Source organism: Lactuca sativa, chromosome 8 (assembly GCF_002870075.4).
Source record: "Lactuca sativa cultivar Salinas chromosome 8, Lsat_Salinas_v11, whole genome shotgun sequence".
Taxonomy (NCBI): domain Eukaryota; kingdom Viridiplantae; phylum Streptophyta; class Magnoliopsida; order Asterales; family Asteraceae; genus Lactuca; species Lactuca sativa.
This window is the reverse complement of record NC_056630.2, coordinates 160,403,283-160,415,386: the sequence shown is the minus strand read 5'-3', so window position 1 is coordinate 160,415,386 and position 12,104 is coordinate 160,403,283. Positions and strand designations below refer to the sequence as shown.

The following is a 12,104-nucleotide window of genomic DNA, read 5'->3' as shown; positions in this document are numbered from 1 at the left end:
GCTCTTCACATTTAACTCTGGACTAATCTCACAACACACAATATTATAAAAACCAATAGAACAAAAATATTTTTGTGATTTTTGAATTTTACAAAAATAAAAACATAACAAAATAAAATCTTTTTGGATTTTTAATTTTTCAAAAAAAAAATAAATCAAAAGAAAATATTTTTGATTTTTTCAGGTTTTTCCAAAAAAAAATTAAAACATTAAAAACAAATCAGAAATCTAACCTTAGTTGAAATGTGTATGGATGCGAAGAAAATAAATGCGAAGCCATGCGAAGTCGCTAAATGAACAGTAACTTCTGAACACTTTTGATTCAGAGATTCTGAACAAACATTTCATCCTTGACTGATAGATTTTGATACTGAATTCACGTCAATCATCCCCAAACCTGCTAAAATTCTGACAAATGATTTTTCATCAAGAGGTTTAGTAAAAATATCAGCAAGTTGTTCAGTGGTTTTAACAAAATGAATTTCAATATTCTCATCTTCCACATGATCTTTGATAAAATGATATCTAAGAGCTATGTGTTTCGTCTTTGAGTGTTATACTGGATTATGACAAATGCGAATTGCACTTTGAGAATCACAATACAAAGGAATCTTTTTCATATTGATTGCATAATCACGAAGTTGACTCTGAATCCATATGATTTGCGAAGTGCAAGCAGCAGCAGCAATGTATTCAGCTTCAGCAGTTGAAATTGCAACACAAGTTTGTTTCTTTGATTGCCAACTTACCAACTTTCCATACAACAATTAACATCCACCACTTGTACTTTTCCTATCCAAAGTACATCCTCCTAGATCATAATCTGAAAAAGCTTGAATGAAAAATCCTAATTTCGAAGGATACCAAAGTCCTAACGAAATTGTCCCCTTAAGATAGCGAAAAATAGTTTTCACTGCAGTTAAATGAGGTTCTCTGGGATTAGCTTGATATCTAGCACAATTACAAACCGAAAACATAATATCAGGTCTACTTGTAGTTAAGTATAATAAAGACCCTATCATGCTTCAATAAAGTGTTAAATCAACAGCAAGAGCATCTAACGAAGGAGTTAGTCTTGTTCCCACTGCCATTGGTACTCTTAGTTTCGTGCTATTTGTCATTCCAAACTTTTCAAGCAAGTTCTTCGTATATTTTTCTTGATTGATTAAGATTCCATCCCTGTTTTGTCTTATATTCAATCCAAGAAAATTATTAATCTTTCCCATCATGCTCATTTCAAATTGACTTTTCATTAGATATTCAAATTCAATTGACAATGTTGGGTCAGTTGAGCCAAAAATAATATCATCAACATAAATTTGAACAAGCATAAGATGATTCCCAATTTTCTTGCGAAACAAAGTAGGGTCAACTGATCCTTGTTTAAATTTAGATTGTTTCAAGAAATTTGTAAGAGTTGCGTACCAGGCTCTTGGTGCTTGTTTTAAGCCATAAACAGCTTTGTTAAGAATGTAGACATGATTAGGATGTTCCTCATTCATGAATCCTGGTGGTTGTTCAACATACACTGTTTCTTCAAGTTCTCCATTTAAGAAAGCACACTTAACATCCATTTGATAAACATCAAAATCTTTGTGTGCTGCATATGCTAAAAATATGCAAACTGCTTCGAGTCTTGCAACAGGAGCAAATGTTTCTTCATAGTCTATTCCTTCTTGTTGCGAATAACCTTTAACCACTAGTCTAGCTTTATTTCGAATAATATTGCCATCTTTGTCAGTTTTATTTTTAAAAATCCATTTTAATCCGACAATTGAAACATTAGAAGGTTTAGGAATTAATCTCCAAACCTTGTTTCGTTCAAATTCAGCCAGTTCAGATTGCATAGCAACAACCCAATCTGAGTGTTCCATAGCATCTTTTACTGTCTTTGGCTCTATTTTCGAAATAAAGACATTAAACATACATAGTTCTTGGTTCGCATTCAGTATTTCATTTTTCGCACGTATCTGAGCTCTTGTTAACACACCATCTTGTGGATTTCCAATTACCTGTTCTTTGGGATGATTCTTTGTCCATTTCTCAAGTGGTGGAAAATTAGGATCAAATTCTAATGGTGCATCTTCATACATATCTTCATTTTCAGATCCTGCAATAGAAAAATTATCATTTAGTTCATGAAACTCATCATTTTCATCAAGATTAATTGTCTCTATTTCATCTTGCTCCCCCTCAACATGATATTCATCTTGATGCTCCCCCTCAAAATGATGTTCATGTTGATTTTGCAAATACTGCGAATGCTCCCCCTCAACTTGATGATTCCTATTTTCATTCTCCCCCTCGAAAGTTGGCTGACTGTCTGCATTGTTGATCGGATGCTCCCCCTCCATACGAACATCAGCCACACTTTCGCAAGATGTTGACCTTGTAGTAATTGTTGAATCATCAGTATGTTTTGAGGATTCTGATGTTTGATTATCAGGAGCATTATGTTCTGCATCAATTGCCCTGTCAGGAATTCCGAAAACTAAGTCATAATCAAAATCATTTATTTCAGAATTATCAATTTGAGTATTTGAATCAACAAGTATTGATTTATTTTCAAATTTACTATCTGTTTGTTTAAGATAGTAATCATCAAATGTTAAATTGAAAGTTTCTTCAATTTTTCTTGTTCTTTTGTTGAGCACTCTGTATGCCACTGAATTGTGCGAATATCCTAAGAATATGCCTTCATCAGCTTTAGCTTGAGACTTAGACAAATTGTCTTTGAGATTCATTATAAAACACCTGCAACCAAAGACATGAAAGAATTTGACATTAGGTTTTCTATTGTTGATTATTTCATATGGAGTAACATTGAATCTTCGATGAATGAATGATCGATTTTGTGTGAAACATGCAGTAGAAACTGCTTCAGCCCAAAGATATTGAGGTAGATTCGCATATGTTAACATGGTTCTGGCTGCTTCGCATAATGATCGATTTCTTCGTTCAACAACACCGTTTTGTTGAGGAGTGTATGGTGATGAAAAATTATGCGAAATTTCTTTGCTTGTGAGAAAATAATCAAGAGTTTGATTTTTAAATTCAGAACCATTATCACTCTTAATTTTGCAAACACTCTTTTTCAGGCTAATCTCAATCTTTTTGATAAAGTCAATCATTGTCTGAGCAACTTCTCATTTTAACCTGAGAAAATGTACCCATGTGAATCGAGAAAAATCATCAACAATAACTAAAATGTACCGCTTTTTATTGATTGTAGCAACAGTCGACGGTCCACATAAATCAATGTGAAGAAGTTCCAATGGTTCCACAATTTTTGAATTTATCACAATTGGATGACCTTTTCTATGTTGTTTTCCTTGTTCGCAAGCTGCACACAAAGTATCATTGTCAAATTTTAATATTGGTAAACCTCGAACTAAATCTTCAGTGACAAGTTTGTTAATGTTGCGAAAGTTCAAATGTGGCAATCTACGATGCCAAAGCCAGCTAATATCATTAGAAGCTTTTGATAATAAAGACACAACCGGTTTGCCCATGATTGGTTTGATGTCTAATGTAAACATATCACCGTATCTTTTTGATTTGAGAAGTACTTCATTTGTCTTCGCATTTGAAATGATATTGCCTTCTTCATTGAATATAACTAGACTACTAGTACCCACAACAAGTTGCGAAACACTAATCAAGTTATGTTGAAGACCTTCAACATAAGCAACTCTGTTTACAGTGAATTGTCCATTTGTGACTTTCCCATAACCTTTCACTTGACACTTATGATTATTTCCAAATTTGACTACTCCAGCATTTTCCAGGCTTCTATAATCTCGCAAGTTCTCCTTTCTTCCAGTCATATGACGAGAGCAACCACTATCAATATACCATTTCGCATCGTATTGCTCGTCACACATCACCTGCATTTATTGAAAGAATTTAGGAACCCAAGACTTGTTGGGTTCATCATTAGTAGAATGAAACAAATTCTTTGAATTTGAAAACCATGTTTTCACTTTGTTTGTGACTGAATTCATTATATCAAGATCATCTGATCTAGATATTGAAACATAGTCATTCAATGGTTTTGTATTTCCATTGATTGTAATCTCATCCTTCACAACATTCGTAGTTTTGTTAACAGGTTTCCATTTTTGAACTGGAATTTGCGAATTATAAGATGGTGAACTAGTAGTAGAAGAGCTATTTGCGAACTTTTCAAATGCAGTTTTTATTTGTTGTTCGGAAAACTTTCCACTTTGATATTGTCTGCCTTTTCCTTCAAGCCAACGATTGATTGTATTGACATCACATTTTCCTTTTGAATATGAAACTTTGGTTGGTTGTGAAATTGAAGGATTTGGAAAATTTGGTTGTTTTGGTGAAAACTTCCCTTTAGCTTTGTTGGAATTGTTCAAAGGTGATGAAGTATTCATGAATTTGCCAACATTTCGAAACTTTTGATTATTCACAAATTTTTGCGAAGTCTCAAATTTTCGATTGTTGTCATATTTGCGAACATATGGAATTTTGTCAACAGAATTTATTGGTCTATGAAAACTTGTATCTGTTTGTGTATTTTTGCTTTGAAATTTTGATGATTTTGGTTTGGAAATTTGTTCTTTTTCAACTTTTGATTTATCATTAGACACAACTTGCCAAAAAATTGCTTTTCTTGCTTTTCTTTTTGAAACATTATTTTCTGTTGAATAATTTCCAACCCTCAATTTAAATTCGTGAGAATTTAATTTCACCTCAGCCTTTGATTTCTCAGCTTTTTCAAAAATTTTGTTTGCGTTTTCACCTTTAACCACCCATTTGTGTGATGACTTTTTCTCTTGAAAAACATAAGAATTTTTTGTTAAATTGTTTTCTTCGGTATTTTGATTTGAAAAGAACCCTGTGGTTGATGACTTTTGATTATCATTTTCAACCATTTTGATAAATTCAGGTTTAATGTTCTCAACATTTCCAGTTGTGACAAAAACTTGGTTTGGAAAAATGATATCATCTGTACATTTAAAATTTGGATAGACAACAGTGTTGGTTTCCAAATAATGGGCACCTTTTTCATTTAGAATTTTGTCAAATTCTTTTGTATTATCAAACACTTGATTCACAACAACTCTTGGAGGTGTCACAGGTGTATCTTTCACACCTTCTTTGTTTTCATCATTTTCATCAGATTTCCAGCTTTCAACCTCCACGTTATCAAAATTATTATGTTGCGAAGTATAAGGTTTATCAGTTTCATCCTTAACTATCGAATCAACTATTATTTCTTTACCTTTGATCTTAGATGTGATATTAATGATTAACAATTTAGAACAATCAACCTCTTCTTCTTCAATTTCACTGATCTCACTCATATTATCTGAATTGTCATTGACATCAACATTATTGAGTGGTGAATCAAGAATTGAATTTTCAATTTTCTTTAAGATTTTCACTTGTTCACTCTTTGTCAAACTTTCATTGACAATGTCAACCAACTCATCAGCATTCAAGAATTCATTAATTTTGACAATACCATATGCATATCTATCATCAGGTATTTTGTCAAATTGAGCAATTGTACTTTCGCAATCATAAGAAACAACATCAACTTTTTCACGTTCATATTCAAGAAAAGGTAAAAGTTTCCTATGTTGTTCTTTGCTAATATCCGAAGAATGATGTAGAGTAGTTAATTTTGCATACAAGCTTTTGGCAGAATTACAATATATGTTCCTTTGTGCAAGTAATAACCTAACATCATTTGTAAGATTATCCCTATCACAATTTACATTTTTGAGCTGTAATTCAAGTTTGTCTACTCTGCTTCTTTTTATTTCTAATTCTCTTCGTGTCTCTCCTAGTTGCATATTTATTTTTTGAGCTTCAGTACTAGCAGACACAATTACAGAATCAAAATAAGCCATAATATCATCAAATGAAGTGAGTTCAACATCATAAGCAGATAAAGGAATATTAAAAGATTCAAGCATAAGATGTACATTGGTGGTCATGGGTGATTTGTCCGTGGATTTGGATACAAAGCACCTCCCTGAAATTTCCTCTTCACAATCTTCAAAACTTGCGAACATGGCTCCATGTGTGGGATGCCTCATTTCCTCGTCATCAGATCCTGAAGACCGGATCTGATACGTACCACTCTCTTCATCATCAGTTTCACCTTTCGCAACCAGAGACACTCCTTTAGTCTTAGCACGTATCTCTTCAATCTTTTCAGAATAGTATGCTTCATCTTTAACTTTTTCCTTCTTCTCTTCTTTCTTTCGCAACATGCAATCGACTGCGAAGTGATTCGCACCATTGCAGTAGTGACAGTAAATTCCTGAGTCACCTTTCAGCTTCTTCACTTCTTTCGCATCTTTTTGGTTTTCCTCAGCTTTCTCCATTTTCTTCCTCTCCTCTCCTCCAGTTTTTGTGACTCCACTCTTCGCATCAGTAGCCTTTCCTTTTGGATTAAAAGACTTCTTGAAAAATTTCTTAATTCTATTGTTTGAGTAGAATGCCACAGCTTCATCATCCGAATTCATCAAAAATCCTTCCTTTTCTGAATCATCTTTTTCATTCACATCAACTTCAGATACCTTTGAAACTAGAGCCAAAGGACCTCCAATACTTTGTTTCGATTCTTCATACATTTCAGAAACGTCACACTCATGATTTTTCAGTTGATTGTATAAATCGTTCAGAATTGTTGTATCAAAACTCTGTTGGTTCTTAATCATCATGCTCACACTTCACCATTCCTTGCGAAGGCCCATAATGAAAGTTAATTTGTACTCCATGAGTGACCTCGTGATCCCATACCTGTTGCAACGATAGACCAGTTCATTCAGACGATCATAGTAAGCTTCAAGAGATTCAGTCTCCTTTTGTCTGAATTCTTTCAGTTCAACGAGACATTGTTTCACTGAATTGATCTTTGTTTTCTCGCTTCCTTGATATTTCTCCTTCAAAGTGATCCAGATTTCCTTTGTTGTTTTACAACTACGGATGTAATTGTAAACAACCGGAGGTAAAGCACCTCTTAATTCCCTCATGCATCGTTTTTCGTTCTTCTTCAGACGATTTTGTCTTTCAAGTACTTCAGGAGTTGTAGTTGATGCTCCGATTGGTTGAACATTAGCAGGAGCTTGAACTGTTCCATCAATACAGTTCCATAGTTCTTCATCTATTCCATTCAGGTAATCCTCCATTCTGCCCGCCCATTGATCATAATATTCAGGAATTAACATAGGAATTTTGGTTGATGATCCAAGTAAATGAGAGAAGGAAGTCATTGTGTTCATGTTAAAGTTCGCCATTGATGAACACGATAAAAAAAAATTTCAGAAAGCTTAAAAACAACTCGATGAATTTGAAAATTAATTAAAAGAAATGATCACAAATTGCTAATCGATTACTCGAATTAACAATTTAAAAGCAAAATCAATTCAAATATGAAGATCAAATGTGATTTTCAAAACCAGAATGCGTGGAAAATTTTGAGTAAAATTACTACTCAAAAAGCAAAACGGTTCTAACACAAAAATCAGATCGAAGTAGTTTGAATCATGCTCTGATACCAATTGATGAGAATTGTTATCGAGATTATGAATGCAATTATGAACTGAGTAATTGAGAAATATGAACACGAAGAGTAAATATTAATCAGATCTTATATTGAAAAAGACTGATTACACGAAATAAGCAGAAGGATATTTGAGTTGCAAAAAGTTATCCTCTACTTCTATCCTCAGTCCCTATTTATAGGGAACCTGAGTGAACAAAAAATATACTAAGTCTAAACATTACACTTCACACAAAATTGACTTAGTAAAATAACATAAAAATGTGAAACTATACAAACACAATATTCGACTTTTACAATTTTGCTTCTACAGCACATACATATTTATGTTTCCTTCTCCTAATGAATACACACACCATGAACCCTAGAAATATTTTTTTCTCTCCAGAAGAATACACGCAGCAACACGAACCCTACAAGTGTTATCTTTATGATCTTGTAAGTCGTGCTATTAGAATTTTCAATTTGATGTTGAGGTACCAAATAATGTGTTTATTTCATTATCTCCATATTTTTTGTTTGTTGTGTGGGTTTGATGAGGTGCTCTAAACACAACCGTGAACCAGGTATAAGATTTTTCTTACTATCATCGGACTCAATTGTTTCCTTCTGACCAATAATTGCTTATTAACTTAAATATTCCAAGTGACATATCCAATCACGACCACCACAAGTGGTTTCTGGCCCACAAGTCCAATTTTCCCTTATATGGGTAACACAACATTCAACATCATATTCAATTTCTTTATCTTATCACTTTGCATAGTTTTCATGATTAGGCTAAGTTGAAACTTTTTAATCGGTATAGTTGATCAAGATTTTCTTTTTTATTTAAATATATAAAAGATGTTTGTATGCAATTAGATTTTAATCCTTGCAGTTTAGTGTTAATGCATTTTGTATTGTTGGTTTTTTTGCTGCAGATCTCTCATTTCAGTAAAAATCATGAAATCAATTGATTGATCCACGGTATAAAGGTATAAAATCAATTCAGAAAAAAGGCTTCAGCCTTAATTTCATTTCTTACAATTATGTGCTCTGTAATATAGAAAATTTGTGAAAAGGAAAGACACTTCAAGAATGTTTTACCACAAACATATTGCTATTTGTCTCTCTTTCTCTTCTTCTTTGTCTCCTAAAATAATAATCCAACAAACATGTTTAGAACAGGGGATAAATGGAAGGAGTCGAGGGTTTTGATGAGGTTGGTCCAAACTCATGGAGGTATTGGGACTAAGGCTATGATCTTTGAATGGAGTATGGAACCGCAAACTATTATCTTGAATAAAGAGACATGTATAAGACTTCTATAGCAGCATACACCAGAGGAAATTATATAATTTTGACTGAACCGAAGAGGATAGGACAAGAAACTCACCTCATGGAGATTTAATCTTTTATTTGTTTATGTTTTCTAATAGTTTTCAAAACACAGAAATTAGAGCATGAGATTTTTTTTATGATTTCTTATACTTTCTGGTGTTTCATCTCCATTTCAGGTTTTGATATTGATGCTTTGGGGAATCTCTTTCTCTACTTCCTATTGTACTCAATAAATATAAAAAAGGTAAAGCTTCTATTATTCCTCGATAATTTTTGTTAGAACTAAGATGCAATGATGAAAATTAGGCTAAAATAGGTTTACTTTGTGCTCTGTAAGACTTGGGAATGGCTCGAGAAGCTTTCTGTATGTTAGGAGTCTACTCTTTAGGTTAAACTAGACTATATGTTGACTTTTTTTTAATTTTTTTTTTAAATTTTTAATTTTATTATTTATTTATTTATTTATTTATTTATTTATTGCAATTCTTATGGAACTACATCTGCTTACTCTCTATTTTGCTGCAAGAGTTTTATAGTTAGAACTCCTTGATCCTTAACTATTTTTAGAAAAAATGTTAGTATTGTAGAAGGTTTTAATTTGTTTATGTTTTTGGTAAGAATATGATTTGTAGAATATGGAAGAATGGCTAAATAATGATATTTATGTTTTTGGAGTTGGATAGTACGGAATAAGTTTTAAACTATAGTTCTTATATAATTTAACTTACATGTCTTATAATAATAAAAAGATTAAATTATGAAAATACCCCTATAGTTTAATAAAAATTACAATTTAAGTCCAAACTTCTAAAACTATAGATAGCATGTCATGTTTATGGATAAAAGGTTGAAAACTTAGTGTTTTTTTTTTGTGTGAAAAATTCACTACTTTTAATCAAAAAATTATGTGTTTATTATGCAATCTCTAGAATATCACATTCATGAAATAAACAATTCGTCACGACCACTTACATAACAGTTGATGTTCGACGCTTATTGGTAATCGATAGTTGTAGATAAATCGTGAGTTATTTGTAATCGATGTGTTGTGAGTTATGTAGAAGATATTTCTGAAATGCGACTCTTAAGAATATGACATGTATCCAAAAGAAATTATTCATCATTCATCCAAAAGAAAACTAATCGGTGTTTCTGTATTTGACTTGTGAATTTAAAAGATATGTAATACATTGTGTCTTATTTTTAAATTTTGAGGTTTGTTGTGTTTAAGTATATTTACAAGGGTGGTGACCAATAAGTTATTAATCAAGATAGACCACATCTTGCTATTAATGAGATAAAACAATTTCAGGATGTATGATAGGTCTCGCCTCCCGAGACAAGATGGAAGATTTTTAGCTTCCCGTGTACTAAGATCCACCCTTTTTTGATTTCTTTGCAAGTGCATTTCCCAAATCAGTAGGCGGTTCAATGATGATGATACGATGACTAGCATTGTTGACAAGGAGAGAGATAAGAGATCAATGTTGATTGCTTTTTTACTAAAAAAAAGATATCAATGCGAAGAAATATAGATACAAAGATTTTCGAATAAAATTACGTGGAATTTGAGCTCATGTCGTTGGAATCCTCGAAACACATGGATTAATGTTAGGTTGTTCGGTTTCTTTTAATTCCGCTGAAGATAAGCGATAATGCCTTTACTTTTAGCGCATATTAGTAACCCTACATGTTTTTGAAGATCTCTACACTGTTAACAACCTAAAACACCAAACTCTTTGTGCAAAAGAACTAATCACTTCTAGAAACTAATTTCAAAAAAAATTATTCACACCCGTCGCTTGGCGTGGGTAAACGGCTAGTATGTATATATATATATATATATATATATATATATATATATATATATATATATATATAGAGAGAGAGAGAGAGAGAGAGAGACAGACAGACAGAGAGAGAGAAATTGTTAGAAAAGTCCCAATATTTTCGAAAAAGTTACACTTTAGTCCCATGATATTTTTGGAACGAAAAAGTCCTAAAAACCGGCAAAATTTTGTATTTTGCCCTTTTTTAACCGGTTGGAACCGGTACCAAATTAATTTGAAACTATTTCGTAAACTAACTCAAAATATTAGTACTTTTCTGTAAACAAAAATATTAGAACTTTTTGACAAACAAAACTCTTATTATTATTATTATTATTATTATTATTATTATTATTATTATTACTACTACTACTACTACTACTACTACTACTACTACTACTGTTGTTGTTGTTGTTGTTATTATTAAAAATATAAATAAGAATATTATTTTTTAAACTTGTTATTATTAATATTGTTAATAATACATATAAATGTGTTTAAATGAAAAAATAATATTAATGACACTGTTTAAGGGTGGTGATGGAGGAGATGGTGATGCTTTTAATATTGAAATCATGAATGACTGTTTGTATATTTTTACTTTGTATATGGTCATTTGACATTTATTATTATTGTTTTCAATTCAGAATATTAATAATTAACAATTTAAAAGATGTTTCATATTTGTAAAATTGTTTATAAAGAGTTTAAGGTAGATGGATTTCTCACATTGTATATAAAACTGTTTGAAGTAGAAGGATTTCTTTCCAAATCCACCAGATCTACTACAAACATCTACATAGGTAGCCCATATCAAAATTCAAAAATATTAATTACGCTTTCTTGTTTAATAAAAAGTAATAGGACATGATTTTTGGATTAATACTTTTGAATTATTCCTATTACTTTTGGAAATAGATCCTTCTATCTTAAACAATTTTATATACGAAGTGAAAATCCTTATAATTTAAACTATTTATAAACAATTTTATAAATATGCAACTTCTTTTAAATTGTTCAGTATTAATATTCTGAATTGAAAACAATAATAACTTGTTTGTAGAAAAGTCATAATATTTTTGTTTACACAAAAGTCTAAATATTTTGAGTTAATTTACGAAATAATCCGAAATTAATTTGGTTATGGTTCTAACCGGTCAAAAGGGTTAAAATGCAAATTTTTGCTGATTTTTAGGACTTTTTTTTCAAAAAATAAATCTTAGGACAAAAGTATAACTTTTCCGAAAATATTGGGATTTTTCTGCCAATTTCTCATATCTTTTTTGTTTCCTTTATAATATTCTACCCGAACCTTTTTTTTAATCAAGGAATTGTTTTCTTTAAACTACATGTTAATCTGATAATACTTTTAATATTTATTATTAATATGTTATTCTTTTGAA

The 12,104-nt window shown here is 31.4% G+C and overlaps 1 long non-coding RNA gene across 1 annotated transcript; it reads left to right on the top strand.

Annotated features, from left to right (window-relative positions):
* Nucleotides 1-8,304: 8,304 nt before the first annotated feature.
* Nucleotides 8,305-9,520, top strand: LOC111881701 (uncharacterized). Its single transcript, XR_002846920.3, has 3 exons — nucleotides 8,305-8,351; nucleotides 8,473-8,526; nucleotides 9,049-9,520. It is a non-coding gene; the product is annotated as an uncharacterized LOC111881701 (long non-coding RNA).
* The last annotated feature ends 2,584 nt before the right edge of the window (nucleotides 9,521-12,104 follow it).